Source organism: Pinus tabuliformis, chromosome 7 (genome assembly GCF_031772625.1).
Source record: "Pinus tabuliformis cultivar Carrire ecotype Pingquan chromosome 7, CPIR1, whole genome shotgun sequence".
NCBI classification, from domain to species: Eukaryota; Viridiplantae; Streptophyta; class Pinopsida; order Pinales; family Pinaceae; genus Pinus; species Pinus tabuliformis.
The window spans coordinates 1,645,647,462-1,645,654,869 of NC_142293.1; positions in this window are offsets into that span (position 1 = coordinate 1,645,647,462).

Here is a 7,408-nt window from a genome sequence, read left to right on the forward strand (position 1 = left end):
TCAAGTCTCTAACCTTTGTCTTTCTCCTCAAGGATTTGCATGCATCTTGAAACTCAAGAGCATACAGGTTCTTAACCTGTGCATCGATCTGTTTCACCTGTCTCGTGGCAATATGTCTAAGGAAAACCTTTCCCTTACTAAAAAGCACATCATAGCCATGGTCTTCCAATACCATGACTGAAACAAGATTCTTCTTTAGTCTTGGAACATACATCACATATGTGATCCTGAGAGGGGAGCCAAACTCCCTCTGAAAAGTAACCGTACCGATCCTAGTAGCTCTATACCTCTCGTTATCTCCAAACTCTATGCTCTGCTTGAGGTATTTCTCCCCAAAATCAATAAAGAGATCTCTATTCCCTGTCATATGGAATGAGACACCGCTATCAAGATACGTCCATTTTCGTTTTTCAGAAAAAACAGGCTCCCAATAGTTATTTAATTCAAAAAAGTAGGGAACTCCATCTATAAAAGGAAGTCACTGTGGACTTCAATTGTTCCATGCTAATTTTTATTTTGTTTAGACCGATCTTGGAATGAATTTTCTTTTTTCATCGCCAATTTTTTACTTTCATGCTCCTGCCTATTTGTTTTCATGTTTCTTTCTTGTATTGCTCGGTTTTTGTCTTATCTGACCATGGTTAGAATTTATATTTCTGTGTTTTTTTTTTGTGCACCCTTTTTATTTTTCAATTTTTATCTTCTTGATTTCCTAACAAGGTCTTTACATTGTTGAAAAGAACCTATGATAGGTTGGAGTGTATAAAACGAGGAGGTAATAAAAAATAGAGCTCGATATGTTTGTCACATAATCAAATTTTTCCTCAAGTAATATTTCCCTTTAATTTTGTTTTAGTATCTCTCCTTAAATGTTTATATTTTATTATATTAAAAAAAAATTCTATTTAACCGTGTTTTTAACATAGATCAACACATTTTACATTCATCTTTCAGAATTAGGTGGAGCCTATCTTAAATTCAAATTTCAATGACATAATATTTGTTGGGATAATGCTAAATCCTCTGGTTTTTGCATTCATTTAAATTATGCATGTTTTATGATAGGGTTTTTTGAAATTTTTGGAAACCACTTGTTATTAGGTTGAACATGTTTCACCCTATCAACTTTATTTGAATTCAGCTTTCGCTATTAGCATCCAAATATGGAATGCTCTTTCAATGCTTCGCAAAACTTTTATAGGGCGGTCTTGTTAGTTTTCACAACTTATTTATGCGTTCTTTGGTTTCAGCTAGTTTGTTTCCACCCATGAAAGCTAAAAGGACGTGGGCAGTTGATTCTGTAATGATGGATACTTGATCTGTCTCACAGTAGGCAAAGTGGTTATCGTAGGGGAATAAAATCAGTGCATGAGGTTGAAGCAAACATTCATGAGTTCGAATATCATCAAGGCCCATTTAAGTTCAAGTATGTGACGAAGATACCAGGAGCCAAGAATTTGTGGCTCTAGGAAAACGTGATGGAGAGAGTTTAATGTTGGGCAACACTATTGAGATTCGGGGCACCTATTGAGGATGACGAATCTCAACAATGTCACCTACATGAACCTCACAATAAAATGCCTATCGACATAATTAATAATTGCATTATATCATGAATAGAAAATAAGATGTGAGAAATACTAATTAGATGATTAGTAAATAAGATGTGAGAAATACTAACTAATTATATTTGAGAAAAATAAATTTAAATATAAATAGATAATAATAAAAAGTAATATGTAAAATTAAACTATGATGTAGTTAAAAAAAAAAATTGGTTTGAGGAAGTTTAATATAAAGTCAATGCAATACCTAATGCGTTAACAACAAGGGCAACATAATAGCTAGTGCTTGTCACTTAGCTTAAATATAGCTTAATTAAACTACAAAATAATAAAGATGAAGAATTCATCACAAAATAAAACAACTAATAAATATTTAAAATGTTATATTGTTGAATGTCATCACCAAAAATTAAAAAATATTAAAGAAATATTATCAATTAATATTGTCTATATTAACATATATAAACTTTAATATATATATATATATATAATTTACTCAACTTTGTTTTTAATATAATAATAACTATCTTAAATTGAAAACATAGTATTCATGGGAAAAAAAAAAATCTAAAAACAAAAAAAAAAAGTAACTAAAAGATATGGAAGTTACTAAAGAGCCCATAATAAGAACTCAACCAATCACTTTACAAATAAATAAATTTAAATAATAATAATAAATAACAAAAATTGAATTTGTAATGTTAAACTATGGGTAAGCCGTAAAAAAATTTGGTCAAAGACAAACTAATACGCAAGTAAAAGCAAAACTATATAATAATAAAAAATTACAATCTATTTCAAATTGTATCATTATTATAAAAAAAATGAATAATGTCTATTCAAACTATCAAAACATATTTATAACTCTATATATAACCATTTATCAATTGGCATTTTATAGTTTTGTTAAGGAAGATGTTGTGACCTAGTGAAACATTAGATCACATCAAAATAATAATAAAATATAATGTCCATTCAATTGAAAATTAATAAAAATTAAAAAGTAATCATAAAAATAATAAGTATAGAATGATATGGTAATCAACTCCAGGTGATCTATAGTCTAGGTGTAAGTAGGTGTTGTAGACCGTAAATCTTTTTTTCTATTTTTACATCTCCTGTTGCAGCCAAAAGTGAAGTTGGGTGGTGAGTGACAATTGAACAGAGGACATAGTTGATCTATTGTGTGAATTAGTTGTCTTTACTCTTATTTGAACAGAAATTCCACCTCAGACACATGAGCAAGCGGCCTGGGGGACTGCTGGAAACATGGGTTTGAAAGTTGGAGCGATGCTTCAGACTCAAGAGACTCGTAAGTCAATAATCCCATTCGCCTCCCCACATATTTGCCTTCCTAAACAGAGTTAGGTTTCGTCTCCAATGCAAGGGAACCTCTTTTCGGTCTGTTCTAGTGTATCAGCCCCAGCCGCAAAACTTGACCAAAATCTAGGGTTCTCTCAGGGAGACATGTTTCTAGGTGCTTCTAGAGAAGGGGGGGGGGGTGGGAGAGAGAGGGGATGTTCGGGGGTTTTTGCAGTCAAGAGGCCTTGATACAGGAGATATTGCATAAGGGTTTATTTTTGGTTAAGGGTTAGGTTCGAATGTGGTGTTAGTTCTTGCTCCAATGGTTGAATGTGATAAGCCATCGAGACCTGAGGACGGGAAAGCTCAGCTAGAAGAAACCCTAAAGGTCTAGGAAATCCCTAAAGGAACTCAACAATCGGGAAGGAGGTGGAAAAAGAGAAAATGTGTCGATATAAAGACTGAAGATAAGAATATGGTGCTAGGTGAAAAGGTTCATATGGGAGTGATCCAGGTGGATATTGGTGGCCACCTGCCAAGTCCACCTGGACCCCCACCATTGTCTTTCTCAGCATTTTCAGTTTCCTTAATTGTAGCACAACTTACTATTTTTAGCAGTTTTTCGGGTCCTGAACTTCCGGAGCCGTTTTGAAGCCCTAAACGACATTTTTTGGGGAATCCGGGGGCAACACGAGTCCATGGAATGGACTGGTGTTGCTCGTTCCAACAATGATAGTGCTCGGATAGATCTTTCTAATGAGCTATTGTACGCGTCAAACGGAGATCATATGCCAAAGTTACGACCCCGGGAAGTTGATGTACCAACTTACCCCCAAACGGGACCCACAGTTTGGCGTTTCATCTCCTAGGGTTAGGTTTTGGAATGTTAAGGGTTTTTCCATTGTTTCTCAACAATAAATAGGCCTTCGAGCCTCATTGTAACACAGTTCAGAGGCATGTAGCCATCACATCTCTTCTCAGAGATAAGCTACCATTGCCCTAGCTAGTTTATTTCCATTTCTGTTTGTAAGCATATTTCAGTATTTTCCATTAATGAAATGAAGTATTATTTCCGCTGCATCTTTGTGTATATGGTTATCTCTGTAATTTGTTGCGTTCCTATTTAAATCCGGAGCAGTGTTTGGAGAACCTGTCAGATGTGGTGGAGGTGCTCTTCCCAACTCTGGCTGAAGATCAGAATGTCATCCAAGTATACTACTACAAAGGAGTTGGTGAATGGCCGCAAGATGTCATCCATTAGCCTCATAAAGGTTGCAGGAGCATTCGTCAATCCGAAAGGCATGACCAACCATTCGAAGAGGCCCTCCTTGGATTTGAAGGCAGTCTTCCACACATCTGACGGTTCAATTGGTACCTGGTGATATCCTGACTTCAAATCGATTTTGCTGAAATATTTCGCCCCCTTTAGTTGGTCTAGGAGGTCATCAATCTGCGGGATCGGGTACCTATTACGGACAGTGATCTTGTTCAGCGCCCGATAGTCAATACAGAGTCTCCACGTCCCATCCTTCTTCTGTACCAACACTATCGGGCTCCCACAAGGCGAAGAACTCGGACGGATGTGACCTTTCTGCAGGAGCTCCTGAATCTGCCTCTTGATTTCATTGTTCTCCAGAACGGAGCGCCGATAAATTGGTCCATTGGGTAGCGGCGCACCTGGGGTCAGATCGATGGAGTGCTTGACTCTTGCGGGCACGAGACTTCTGATTGGCCACTTCTCTACAAAAGCGACCCAGAATTCGGCCACACATACCAGACACTCTTGGAGGGTCAGCAGGTTGCAGATTTTCACCTCCAGGATGCCCTATTATGCCACCTCGGTCACCTTTGTGTTCCTTCAAGCGAGCGTGCCAAGATGATTTGGGAAGCACACTACAGTCGGGCTGCTGGGCATTTCGAGGTCGAGAAAACAGTGGCAGTACTGCAAAACTATTTCTATTGGCCGAATCTTCGACAGGATGTTGGGAAGTACATCCGATCATGTACTGCCTGTGCCATTGCCAAACCGACCATTAAGAAGCAAGGCCTCTATACCCCGTTGCCTACCCCTAGTCGACCTTGGGAATCCATCTCCATGGATTACATGTCAGGCCTTCCTTCCACTAAGCATGGAAATGACTGTGTTTTTGTGGTCGTTGACAGGTTCTCAAAGATGGCCATTATGATGGCCTGTAAGAAGAATATCACAGCAGAAGCCACTGCTAAACTCTTCTTTGAACGAGTGTGGGTTCACTTTGGGATCCCACAGTCTATCATCTCAGATCGGGACAGTCGGTTTCTCAGCACCTTTTGGTCCAGTCTCTGGTCAATGCTGGACACCAAACTCACGAAGTCCACAGCCTTCCATCCTCAAACTGATGGCCAGACAGAGGTTGTCAATAGGATGATTGTGCACATTCTGCGCATGTATAACTCAAAGCATCCACGCACATGGGACGAGAGCCTCCCCTACGTTCAGCACAGCTACAACCGAGCTCTTCACAGCTCCACTGGCCATAGCCCTTTTCAGGTGGGTTTGGGATTCCAGCCACTATGCCCCATCGATGTGGCCATGCCACTTGCAGCTACTCACATGAATTCAGCTCATGTCCAGTCCGAAACAGATAAGGCCACCAGCTTCATTGAGCGCATCCAACATATTCGCCAGCAGGTCCATGACATTCTTGAGAAATCAAATGCCAAGTACAAGCAGCGACATGATCAACATCGGGTGCCACACAAGTTTCAGGTGGGCGACAAAGTCTGGTTGCATTTGCAAAAGGAACGCCTTACTGGAGCCTATCGGAAATTGAGACCACTCCGATATGGTCCTTACACCATTACTAAGGCTATGGGAGACAATGCATTTGAGCTCAGCATTCCCCCATTCCTTGGCCTGCACCCAGTATTCAATGTGGACCGCCTTCGGCCATACTTTCCACCATTGCTAGACACATCCGACATTGCAAAACAGCTCAAACCCACAGAATTAAATCCAGATTGCATGGAACAAGCTGCAACTGATCGGATCATGGACACACAGATCAAGAACACTCACCAACAGAATATCCAACTGTATCGAGTTGTCAAAGCGGGCCAACTCCTTCAGCAGGGCAAGTGGCTCACCAGGGAACAAGTTCAGCAGAAGTTTCCTCATCTCATGGAGGAGCTCATCGCAATGGGGACCATTGCTTCCTAAGGGGGGAGGAATGATCCAGGTGGATATTGGTGGCCACCTGCCAAGTCCACCTGGACCCCCACCATTGTCTTTCTCAGCATTTTCAGTTTCCTTAATTGTAGCACAACTTACTATTTTTAGCAGTTTTTCGGGTCCTGAACTTCCGGAGCCGTTTTGAGGCCCTAAACGACATTTTTTGGGGAATCCGGGGGCAACACGAGTCAATGGAATGGACTGGTGTTGCCCGTTCCAACAATGATAGTGCTCGGATAGATCTTTCTAATGAGCTATTGTACGCGTCAAACGGAGATCATATGCCAAAGTTACGACCCCGAGAAGTTGATGTACCAACTTACCCCCAAACGGGGCCCACAGTTTGGCGTTTCATCTCCTAGGGTTAGGTTTTGGAATGTTAAGGGTTTTTCCATTGTTTCTCAACAATAAATAGGCCTTCGAGCCTCATTGTAACACAGTTCAGAGGCATGTAGCCATCACATCTCTTCTCAGAGATAAGCTACCATCGCCCTAGCTAGTTTATTTCCATTTCTGTTTGTAAGCATATTTCAGTATTTTCCATTAATGAAATGAAGTATTATTTCCGCTGCATCTTTGTGTATATGGTTATCTCTGTAATTTGTTGCGTTCCTGTTTAAATCCGGATCAGGGAGAGGTTATGGAGATTTCTGATAAAGTTGTAGTGGGTTGCGCGAGAGGGCGGCATTTCTTAGTTGAGATCCTATAGACATGGGTTGAAAAGGAATGGAGAAAAGAGGTGAGAGAACTTCCCAAGCTTAGTACTCTTACCCATGGATGGTTTATGTTCAAGTTTCATTCGACGGAAGAGGCTCGTTAGGTGATAATCAAGTCATGGAACATTGATTCGACATCGGTATCGCTAAAAAAGTGGAACCCTTTATTCAATGCTAGTTGAGAGAAGTTGGGAAGCACTCTTGTATGGGTAAGACTCCCTGGGTTACTCCCTCAGTTTTGGTCCATGGATGTCTTTAGACACAATGGAAAAAAACTTGGCACTTTTTTGGATGCAGATAGATCTTAAGAAACTAGTGTGTTGGTGGGTCAAATTTTACACCAACAATTGGAGGATCTTGCTGGTGAAAAATCCCAACTGGACTCTACACCGTTTAGGATAGGAGTCTCATTTGGTATGTGGGCCTAATTGCCACTACATCACTTTACACTTTTTTTTAATGGAATGAGCAGAAAACGTTAGAAAACTAACAAAGCTTCAGACAAACACAAGTCAAAGAATCTTTATGAAATACTTTGCGTATAAGATGCTAAAAACATAACAACAACCAAATAATGTGACATGAATCTTAAAGACGAACGTTAGCAAACTTTA